Source organism: Pinus tabuliformis, chromosome 3_2, assembly GCF_031772625.1.
Source record: "Pinus tabuliformis cultivar Carrire ecotype Pingquan chromosome 3_2, CPIR1, whole genome shotgun sequence".
NCBI lineage: Eukaryota > Viridiplantae > Streptophyta > Pinopsida > Pinales > Pinaceae > Pinus > Pinus tabuliformis.
The window spans coordinates 698669991-698682471 of NC_142302.1; the positions used below are offsets into that span (position 1 = coordinate 698669991).

The following is a 12481-nucleotide window of genomic DNA, read 5'->3' on the forward strand; positions in this document are numbered from 1 at the left end:
AATTCAAAAAACCTTGCATTGATTGCTATAACTTGTAAAAGGAAGGCCATATTCACCACGCATATGAAGGGAATCGTTAGCTTTGCCACTGAGCTTATCAGTTTCCTTGGTGAGGATTGACGGTAATTTCCACAAAACCAAACTCCTATGTCTCCCCGCCTGATGGTGAATTCCTGAAACTAGTATTAGTTAGTAGGTTTTAGATTTCATAGTAGTACTTATTAACGTTTAAAGGCCGTGACAGAATTGAATACTACTTTATCCTAGAATACACAGTAGGCTATTGCTGGCAAGAACCTAAAACGATCCGGGAACAACAAAGACGCCGCGCAAAAGGGAAAAACGTATGTTTTCTAGTGATTAAAGCACAATGTTTTGTTGTTTTAATGGGTCTGGGTAGAATTATTTAAAACTAGACAATTCCCTATTAATTAGGAATTAAATCTCGTTTGTCTGCAAAAAACAGGATATAGTGTAGTTCTCGTATGTCTGTATTTCCTGAGGGTGGATTACAATTGAATGAGGTAAAATTTCTGATGTATATTTCCTGAAAACCCCTCGTCTTTGGTTTTCATATGTATGTATTTCTCGAGGATGGTTTATATTCAAATGATGTAACAAAGTTGTTATGAAATACCATTGGCTCTAGTTATAATGGTTGTATTATGTATTCCCCTTATTCTTCTCTTCGCTATTGGCATTCTGATAGACATTTACTAGATATACTCCCTACAATCCTCTCGCAGTTTGAATTCTAGCCTATAATTATCTTATAGCTCCCTCATGCCCTTCCTTTTCCTAGATAGAAACCTCATGTTTACAGTCTCATGCCCATGACACATTTTGGTATAAGTGGAATAACATTTTTTTTGTATCATGTCCCTGCAAAGGCTTTGCCATTATAATTTGCCATAGGTGGTGGTTTTACCAGGGCTGGTATTGCTTTTGTTGTTGTGAGGGTCCTGAGTCCTGAACCGGCTTGGAAGTTGGCTTTGGTGCTTATTGGTTTTTCCGGGAATGTGCAGTTACTAGATTCCCATTTCGGGACATTTCGGGGGAATTTTCAAAATTGTTAATTTTTAAAACATAATTGCAACCACTTGCTAGTGCCCATTGGAGCTGATGGGTGTCCCTTCCCTTACACTTAACACACTCTTCCTGACGTCTACCACTGTCCCTCATATGTGTAATTTTACTGTTTTCAGACAATCTACATTTTTGAGGTGGTATCTTCCCATTTCAGGCACTCGATCTGGCAGTGTTGACATTCTCTTGGGTGGTGAGTCCCAGGAGGGTTGAGGCTTGGGAACTGTCGTGATTGCATGCAGACAGATGATCTTTATTGTCTGTCGTAGCATGACCTGTAGAAGGGACGAAAATTATTCCCAGGGGATGTAGCTGCCTTCAGGTTTATCTTACCTGGTGACGTTGACATTCTCTTGGGAGGTGGTATCCAAGTGGGTTGAGATGTGGGAACTGTCCTGACTGCAGTGGTATGTCTCGGTAGGAGGGACGTCATTAAGTCTTGAGGGGTGTACCCATATTTCCATTAATGCTGATGGACCTTTTCGAGTATGACACATCCTTACACGAGGCCTTCATCCAAGTCAGATTGGCGGTTGAGTCATAATGCCACACAAACTTGGGCATGACATGGAATGTGGCGCGCTCCCCTTGGCTGACAAGACTGGGTGATGGAAGTGACATGTGGGTAGATGCCGATTGTCAGTTACAAAATAATTTGGCAGAGGAGAAAAAAAGTGGTGGAAGGTGAGGTGGCAAAAAACATCAGGCTATCAAGATTACATCACCCACACCTATTCTTTCATTCAGCCATGATGTTCTCCTCGATAGAGTAACGAGTCTCCAGAAGAGGGCCTTAGTAGGAAGGTGGTATTTTATAGAGATAGAAGAAGCCGAGATGAGGCAGTGGCTGAAAAAAAGATGGAAAATATTGCTAGGTTATTTCCCCACGGGTGAGGCTCATGGGAGGTTGGTACAACTTTCATTTTCTGAGCGAAGAGGATCTCAGAAAAATCACTGCAATGCCATGGGCCAAGGACCGCACATTTCTGGCAATGTATGCATGGTACGTAAGCTTTAATCTATTGAAGCAAATGCCCAAAAACAAGCTTATCTTGGTTAAATTGCCTGGATTACCTTTAGAATTTAAGATGAAGAAAGTATTTACCGATATTGGCAATGCCATTGGTAAGTTCATATATGTTGATCCACGATGTCTGGGAGCCAAGGATAAAAGGATAGCATGGGTCCTTATAGAAAAATATTTTGGCAAGGCCTTTTCGGATCACATTGAGTTAAGGTGGGAGGACATTAATCTCACACAATGCCTGGATTTTTGGGGAATTCCATTCTGGTGCCTCAATTGTCACCAAACTAGACATTTAATAGCTAATTGTCCCAGAGAAAGAGGAGGGTGGTGGCCTTCGTGGGAATGTAAAGGGATTCATCAAAGAATACAAAAGGAGAACAAGTCGGAATGCCTCTCTCCACGTCATGGATATGCCACGAAACACACTGGAAATAATTTGGGCTCAGGTAACTCCATTCACACTATTCAAGTTTTTTGAGCCCTCTCCCCACTTTATAAAAAATGGCTCTGTTCCTATTCTTATTTATGTTCAATCCTCCTCCCCGACGTTAGAGAAAGTCAGTTCTCATATTATTGTCGACTCTCCATATCAGGAGCATCACCAATTTCTTTCCACTCCGGTCCTCTGTTGTCGGTACTGTCACAACACACTATGGCAGATATTTCATCTACCTCTTATGCCACGTATACTCAAGTTGAAGGTTCCATTCTTTGGCTACAGAACCAAATTCTCCCATTGCTAAGTCTCCCACTCAAATATCTATGGTCTCATCACCAAATAACTTTTTTGATAGCAACCTAGACTTCCTAATACAAAGGAAAATCCTTGACCTTAAATCACTCACTATTCATAAGCCAAAGGGTTCCGGATCCCCTGTAATAAGCCCCTCCTCCTTTGGGAATATGACTATGAGACGTACAAACAACGAAGGTAGTAGACATTTCATAGGTCGTCCACGCCAAACACATACAACCCTGACAAACTCGCTATCTCTCATTAATATCCCCATTTCCTCAACCATCTCTCCCAGGGCACTTAAAGCATGTATGCCCTCTAACAGGCTCAAATGAGCTCCATTCTCTCACTGAATATAAGGGGTTTGGGGGCCCTTCCAAAATTCCTCACATTAAGAGACCTGTTTATTTCATCTCAGTCCAATATTATTCTCATCCAAGAATTAATGCATTCTGCATCACAAACTATTGACTACTTTAGGAGGATGTTCCCGATATGGTATATTGTGGCAACTAATGCCACAGGAAGATCTGGGGGTTTAGCAGTTTTTTGGGACCCAAGGTGGGCAAAACTAAAGGCATTTTCCTACTCGGCGGGTATTTTTCTAGTTGGTAACAACGGAGGTTTCTCGGGAAGAATGCAGATCCTTAATGTGTATGCTCCTTACAAAGAGCGAGAATGTTTCTAGGAGATAATGGAGGCAAATGGGATCCTTCACACATATTCTCTGATTTTGGTTGGGTATCTTAACTGTACCTTAGGGATTGAAGAGTTGTGGTGGAAATCTAGGGTGGTGGATAAGATGGCACAAAAGCTAAGGGACATTATTTTCTCCCACAACTTAATAGATATTTGTCCGCCAAATAATGCTCCCACCTGGGATAATGGAAGAAGTGGAAATAAGTATATAGCAAAGAGACTTGACAGATTCCTTGTACAAGAAAATATGGTGGAAAACATGGGGGATCTAAGATCTCACATTGTTGAAAACTATGTATCAGATCATCGCCCATTCACTCTCTTTTGGTGCAATAATAATATAAGAGTTGGTTTGCCTTTCAAGTTTAATAGAGTTTGGCTTGAAGATATAGATTTTATTTCTCTTATCCAATCATTTTGGCTGGAAAGGAGAGATACAAAGGAAGACCTTTCATATACTGAAAGGTTCATGAGTAGGCTTCGGAACCTTAAAACAGAGGTAAAAACATGGGAGTGGAATAAGAAGGAAAATATGAGAATGGAGTTGACAGATATTGAGGAGGCCTTAAAGACAATGCATAGCCAAATGGCCACCCATTCCCTTCACGCCGAAGTAAGGGAGAGGATCCATGAACTCGAAGTAAAAAAGAAGAATATTCTTCAAGTAAGAGAGACGACATGGAGATTGAAAAGTAGAGCCATCTAGATTAGCGAAGGGGATAAAAATACCAAGTTCTTTCATCGCTTTACCAATCACAGAAGGAAACAAAACAAAATTTGGAGAATGAAAGATGGTGAAGGGAATTGTTATAAGAAACAATCAGAAATTACAGCCTTGGCAGTTTCATATTTCCAAAAGTCATATAAAAGAATGGAAGTGGAGGAATCAGACTCATAGGTATGGGCAGTAAATGAATACCCTACAATGTTTAATGAGGAGGATAATGGGGAGTTGTATAAGGAGGTTAAGGTCGAGGAACTGATCTAGGTTATCAAATCAATGAAAGGAGACAAAAGCCTGGGTCTAGATGGATGGACTGTGGAATTCTTTGCCCACTTCATAGACATCTTTAAGGAGGACCTACTACAGATTATAGAAGAATCTAGAATGAACAGATTCATACATCCCCATTTAAATTCAACTTATATATCCCTTATTCCAAAGAAAACAGAGGCGGATACCTTTGCTGATTTTTAACCAATATCATTGTGCAATCTTACCTATAAGATTATCTCCAAGATAATTTCCAACAAAATAAAGGCATCCTTATCAAAATTCATTTCATGAGAGAAATATGGTTTTATAGATAATAGAATAATCCATGAAGTTGTGGCTATTGCACAAGAATGCATGCACAATATTAAGACAAATAAGATGAATGCATCAGTAATGAAGGTGGATCTTAAAAAGGCACATGACTGCTTAGATTGGGCTTATTTGAGACTAGTCCTTCATAAAGTTAGCATAAAAAAAAACATGGTAGAATGGATTATGGGATGTGTAACAACAGTTCATTATGTTGTGTTAATTAATGGATACCCATCAAGGCTTTTTGCTGCAGGCAGGGGAATTAGACAGAGATGTGCTTTATCCCCCCTTATTTTTATACTGGCAATGGATGGCCTAAGTTTGAAAATTAAAAATGTTGTGAATACAGATCAGTTTGAAGTGCTATAAATCAACAATCATATTTCTATCTCCCACAGTATCTTTGTTGATGATATCTTGCTGATCGGTATGTTAAACAGACTTAAGTGCTATGCACTGTCATTAATTCTAAAGCAGTTTGGAAAAGCTACTGGTCTTGTTCAAAATGAACACAAATTCATCATCTTATATGGATCCTGCAACCATGATGTTATCAACTATATCCAAAGGTGCTTTGGGGTAAATGCAGTAAATTTAGACAATGGAATGAAATATCTGGGATATCGCCTCAAGCCAGGAAACTACAAAAATGCTGACTAGATGTGGTTAGTAGAAAGATTCCACTCTAGGATTAAGGGGTGGGAGCATAGATGTTTATCAATGGGAGGTCATATCACCCTCACACAGTCAGTTCTTACGCAGCTGGGAATATATTGGGCTCACTTATTTCGCATCTCGCAGATGGTAATAAAACTACTGAATGACATAATGGCGAACTATATTTGGTCAGGTGCAAGAAGAAGCTGCAAATATCACTTGGTCAAGTTGGAGAGGATTACTAGACCAAAAAAGCTGGGTGGATGGGGTGTTTTAAATCTTAAATTTTTTGGATGGGCGCTGATTTTAAAATCATTGTGGCAGGGCATCAACAGTAATGGCATATGGGGAAAGTTGATTCAGTTTAAATACATGAAGAATAAGGATTTTACCTTTTGGATGAGACAAGGTGCAATTGGGAAAAAATGTGGATCTAAGATATGGAACAGTTTCAACATGGTCAAAAATATCCTATTCCAGAACATCTCATGGATATTTGGATCTGGTAATAGTATTATTTTGGGTAAAGACAACATTATAGGATCCGGTGAGATCCCACTTGGTACAGTGGAATTAATAAACCACCTGAATAGAAAGGGCATATTTGTCCTGAGTCAGATGATCAGTGATTGGAATGGTAATATACCAATCTGGCTTGACTCCATCCAACTGAACCTTACAGGACAATATGAATTGGATTGGTTCCAGCTTGTGAAATCATTAAAAGATGCAAGGATATGTTATGACAGTAAAGGCGACTGCATCACATGGGCTGGTAAAAAGAAGAAATTCGGAGAGAATGAAGTGGCAGATTGCTATTTCAAATTATGATTGAATGAGCTACAGGATGAAGAATACTGCTGGTTTTATAAGTTCTGGAAAATTAATATCCCCAAAAAGATTATCATTTTCCTTTGGTTAACATGGCAGAATAAGAATCTTACATGGGAAAATTTACAAAAGAGGAATCATCATGGACCTGGGATATGTTACCTGGGTAGGAAAGATGGTGAGGATAATTGTCACTTATTCTTACACTGTCCAAGATCTATAAGCATCTAGAAGCACTTCTCCACCAAGATGTAGATTCCAAGCATACAATTTAATACAATTGAGAAATGTCTAAAATGGTTGAGTACACAAAGCACAAGTTGGCGATCGCTCACTCTGGTTTTATTCTGGGAGATCTCGAAAGGCCGAAATAAATAGATCTTTGGATCCAATAAATGGAGAGAGGATTTAATCCATGATTACATAGAACATTGGTTTAAATCAGATTAGAGAGCTGGCAGTAAGCAAACGGAGAAGGCAGAAAAGGGGATGGTACCTGTTACGAAATACCCGACGAGGTTTTTTGATGGGGCGGCACAAGGAGGGAGATTTGGTTATGGAATTTGGCTAAAGGTGATAGAAGAACAAGAGTACTGGATTCACTAGAATGCAGGAGAGGGAACAAGTATGAAAGCAGAAGCAATAGCCTTATGGGGATTACTATGGTTTATCAAATTTTTGTATATCCCACAAATGCAAATATATGGAGATTCCAGATGTATGGTTGATCACATTTTGGGGAAGAATAATATTCAATAAAATTCTCTACAAGGTTGGCTCAGACGCATACAAAGCCTATGGAGCACTCTTCATCAATCTTCCATTCAGCACATCAGCAGGGTACACAACAAGAACGCGGATGAAATGTCGAAAAAAGGATTACTAGCCACAGAAGAAGGTATGCATATCCAAGTAAAAATGGGACTAGTTGTGACAGAAGTAGGAAGCATTAAGTTGTTGGGATAGAGTATTGAAGTTCAACACAAAGGAGCAGAACATCAGCACAGATAAGTACCTTGCAAATTTTTTGTACAATTTTTTGTAAATGTTTTGTATATGGTCTTGTATAAAAAAGACAGATGAAAGATCACATATATGTAGCTATATGAAGAACATGCTTAAGATCAGATGTGCATTTAAGCTTTCTTGTTCCCATTGTGTGAAATATTTTGGAAAGGGCAGAGCTACTGTAGGAGTTTATATCTTTGTTGCATATTAGCATATGGATGTCGCTGTAGAATGTTGAGAATTTATAATTCCCTGTGTAGTCATATTGTGGATACAATTTCAGATTTATGATGACGTTCTGTCTATCATATATATTTGTTGTTTTTATCATAATATAAAATAGATGATTTTTCCCTGCTTAAAAAATATAGATAATGATTGTTAGAATGTTGACTTTACCATTTCCCAAATTTCAATGTAAGAAAAATTTAAAGGATTGTCTTAAAGAACAAAAGTTTTAAGTCACTTAGTATTCTTAATCATTATTAGTCTTTTTACTAAAATTAAAGATCATATGAGTTATAAGATCTATAAAGTAATTTGTTTCTTGGATTTATATCAGATGGTGTGAGAAATTATAATTATATATTTTTATTTGGACCTAATTCAAAAAACTTTGCATTGATTGAGTTATTAACTCGTAAACAAATCTACATAATGATTATTAGAATGTTGACCTTACCATTTCCCAATTTTTTCAATGTAAGAAACAAATGTTTTAAGTCACTTAGTAGTATTAATCATTATTAGTTTTTTTATTTAAATTAAAGATTATATGAGTTATAAAATCTACAAAGTAATTTGTTTGTTGGATTTATACGAGATGGTAATGAGAAATTATAATTAAAAAAATTTGTCTGGATTTTTTTTTTTTTACGATGGAAGGGTTGGATTTATAAATTTTCTAATTTTATAAATAAATTCAAATAATTGATCTATTTTATTGTTATTTTTTTTTATATATGATGGAAGGGTTGGATTTATAAGTTTTCTAATTTTATAAATAAATTTAAATAATTAATCTATTTTATTGTTATTTATATAGAATAAAATAAATAGGGATGAGGTGTATTGTTAATTATTTTGATATGAAAATAATTAGTTTATTTTTTCAAATGATAAATCAAACTTAAAGTAATTTTAAAATACTTTAAAAACAAAAAAACCTTAAAAAAACTTAAACAACTTAAAAAAAAAAATCTTATTATGGGTTTTTATATTTTTCATAAAAACGAGGGCGTAACATAGCTAATGCAAACAGACCTATAAATGAACATTGATAATCTAACTTTGCTTTGTTAAGTGATTATTAAACCATGAGAAGATTTTAGGGAAGATCAGAATAAATGGATGATTATACACACGCACTTTTGTTGTGATAGGTACGCTCTTTGGAACAGAAGAATAGTGAACTTCTTACCAAGGTACTACTTTCTTCAATCACTAAACTCTATTAACATCAATATAGTTTTAGGTGTAGGATCTCCATACGATGATTTACATAACGTTATGGTTGTGTCACAGTTGATTCCTAGAGCCGATTCCTCCACTTCTGGGGCTGCGTTATATGTTGATATATCCATGCCAAAATCTCACTCACGTATGGGGTATCCCCCGCCTTTGTTTCTGTCTATCTTTATCCTAATTTAGAATTATTTTGAGAGCTATATTTTAGAATTATTTTGAAAGCTATATTTACAGACTTCCATATGAGAGTATGTCTACCGGTCCTTGTGACAGCAACGAAGATGGCGACAACTCCTCCAGCGAGTCCTAGGGACAGCAGCGAAGATGGCGACAACTCCTCCAGCGAGACACAGTAAGCCACAGTAATTCCCGATCTAACCACTATTTATTGCGGCTGTTCCACCGATTATAGCAATAAAATAAATCGTGGTTTGAGACGATCACATATATATTCATTGACATTTTATAGCTCTTCTGTAGCTCTTTTACCAATTCCAAACCTTGTGGCATATATGCATGAACGCTGAACCAAGTTGACTTTCATACGTCAATATAGTTAATTAATTAATATTAAGTTTTTGCTTCTTGTAGTACTGAAAACTATACTCGGATAAGATTGATATCACCATATGTTGCTGTCGTACCCCTCCAAACTTTCTAACGCAGATATTATTCCATGCGAAAATTATATGACATGAATTATATGTGAATATAATTAATTTGTTTGTAATATTAAGTTTTTGTTTCTTGTACTATTGACAATTATACTTTGATAAGGTCGATATTTGCATCTGTTTTATTTTAAAGTAGGATTTATGAAGTGGCACAGAGGAATATATAATATTTTGAGATCAGATGTCGATATTTACATCTGTTTTATTTTAAAGTAGGATTATGAAGTGGCAAAGAGGAACATATAATATTTTGATTGATTATAAAAATAAAATACAATTTATAATTTTTCTATAAAATTTTTATTTTAATTATTATTGGTATAGATTTATTTTAACTATAGATTTAATATGAGTTATTTATGAATTTTTTTAGAGTCTAAAATATAATATTAATTTAAATTTTAATAGAGTATATATAAGATCAAATAAATGTTTTAACATAAAATATTAATTTTTTTTATTTTTTAAACATAATTATTTAAAAATGATATATAATACATAATTGATATTAAAATATTTTATATAGTATGTATGTGAAGACATTTGATATTAATATTATCATGCAAATTCAAATGTTTTTTTATTTTTAATGTATTTTTAAATATATGTCAATATTAATTAGTATCAAAATACTTTATGGATTTAAAGATTCAAACATACGCATTTTTTTTTACTTCTAATTATTTTACTAATTTTTAGTTTTATCTTAAAGGGTGATAGAAAGACATATATACTTCCACATCTCTTCATGCAGGGTAGATTTGAGTGATATTATAATTAATATATAATCTTAATCCTCTGTAATTTTGTTTGGTGACAGTCCCGAATGCGGGTGTGTACCATGGCAAGTTGTACGAAGGCGGATTGGAGGGTGGGCGCGTGGCTTAATGCCACCGCCATCTGGCCTCGCATGAAGCCAGTTTTAAAGTCTCCAACCAACAACTTCAATGTCGCATTAATGCAGCTCCTTCCGCCTCTCCAGTATGCAAGTTTATTTGTTATGGCGCCCTTCTTAATTTTCATTCTTGCTCCTCCCCTACGCTCATGTCGTTCCAGTGTTGCAGCAGCTCCTTGCTCTCGAGACAGCCCTGGGTATCGTCTGGCTCTGGATCGTTGTGCTGATTCTCCACTGTGTTTTCATGCTCCTCATAGTCCTTTCTGCAATTTCTGCTGTCGCTCCTACTCAGTCTTTCCCACAACTGTCTGTTCTGCTCTTTCTGCTCATTTCAACATGCCCAGAGTGCGCTCAAGAATGAGTTGCAGAAGAGGAAGTTCCCGAGGCCGCGTCACCCGCCAGCCCTCCTCCACTACCTCGAACCCATCGTTTGAAGCCTCGGACTTTTGCTTTGACAGTTATCCCGTGACCAGGAGTGGCCGAGGCTAGGGTCGAGGGCAGCTTAATATAGAAGCGCGCTCTCAACATTCCCAGTCTCACACGGCTCGCTTTCAGTTCCGTTGCACTCTCAGTAGTTCCTCCTTCATCACTTTAGTTACCATTGGGCTGCGAGAGGATACTTTTGGTTCGGTTGCTGTTACTCCAGGGGTATCTCTGGAGCTGAGGACGGAGGACAAGCATAATAATTCTCAGATTGCCAATATGCAGAGAAAGGACCCTGGTGGCTCTGCAACCCAGGACATGAACACCCAGGTCGGTTCGAGCATTCCTACACGTGGTGGTTCTTCAAGCAAAGAGGGCCATCCCTCTGAGGATGCAAACCCCTACCAATATGGATGTCACATTGTTGAAGAGTCGCCACCAACCTCTGATGAAGCTTCATCAAGTCTGCGCTTATTGGTTTTTGTTTTTCTACTGTACGAAGATGCTCAATTCCCTCCAGGTTTATAGTCATTACATGATTTACAGTTCTCAGGATCAGACCGTTTTTTTCAATGTTAAGTTGCCGGTTTCCCTTGTGTGGGCGACATTCTCCTGTCTTTGGGTCTCAGTTTCAGATCAAACTGTTTTTGGGTCAGATTCCAGTTTTGAAAGGGCAGCGCTTTACTGATTACTTGAATGGGCCCAATCAATTTGTCTTGGTCTAGATATATCTCTCGTCAGTCTTCAGCTATACTCTCTAGATATATCTCTATTTCTTGGTCATTCATTAAGCAAGTCTTTTTGGTCAGTGTTCAAGCGAGGTTTTGTAAGCATCCCGCTTCTCTGGGCTAGTCCTCTTGAGGCCACTACCTCTCTGTAATTTTTTTTTTGATTCAATATAGAAGTAGACAAATTCACAAAAAAAATAAAAAAATAAATTTGTTTGGTGACAGAGTATATATATATATATATATATATATATATATAAATGAATTGCTTCTTCTAACTTACTTATTAATTTCTTTTTTAGGACTTGCTTCTTCATTTTTAAGTTAGGATCGAAATGTCTTAAAGCTAATGTTTTAAGTATTATCTATTGTTTTTCAATAAGAATAGAGAATAACTATTATATTAAAAGATATTGAGCTAAATTTTAGTTTTGATACTTGATTTACATTAGCAAGTTGAAACCAGTGGACATGCTAGAAATGGACATAGTAGAAATGAATTATGTATTAAAGTGACTATGTATAGATTTTGACGTTAAAACTTTTGAACAAAATGCTATAATATTTATAGTACCCCTTGTACATTTGCCAATATTGACTTAACAAAAGTCAAAATTTATAAAGTGTCCAACCATTTTTCCCCTCTTAAGGAAAGGGGGACATAGCCTTTTGTCCCTGCCACCAAAGTTCACTTTGGTTTACCCTTAACCCCAAATTAGCCATGTGATCAGTCTTGGAGTTGTTTGATCTATAGTTACCAAGTTCGAATTCGAATTGGATACTATACCATAAAAATTTGAATAGAAAACTTTTAATTTGAAAAAAATTCAACAATATACATCTTAAAAACTATCATTTAAAAAAAACTTCTTTTAACGAAGATATTTTAGGCTCATTTTTTTAGAATAACATCTAGTAAATAAATAATATAATAATCTTAC

The 12481-nt window shown here is 36.3% G+C and overlaps 1 pseudogene across 1 annotated transcript in view; it reads left to right on the forward strand.

The window, feature by feature from the left end:
• LOC149182538 (protein VERNALIZATION 1-like) overlaps positions 1 to 9575 on the forward strand; it is a 221501-nt pseudogene extending 211926 nt beyond the window's left edge. The window contains exons 6-8 of the transcript XR_016257627.1: positions 8736 to 8777; positions 8878 to 8953; positions 9094 to 9575. The product of XR_016257627.1 is annotated as a protein VERNALIZATION 1-like (transcript). The remainder of the gene's footprint in view (positions 1 to 8735; positions 8778 to 8877; positions 8954 to 9093) is intronic.
• The last annotated feature ends 2906 nt before the right edge of the window (positions 9576 to 12481 follow it).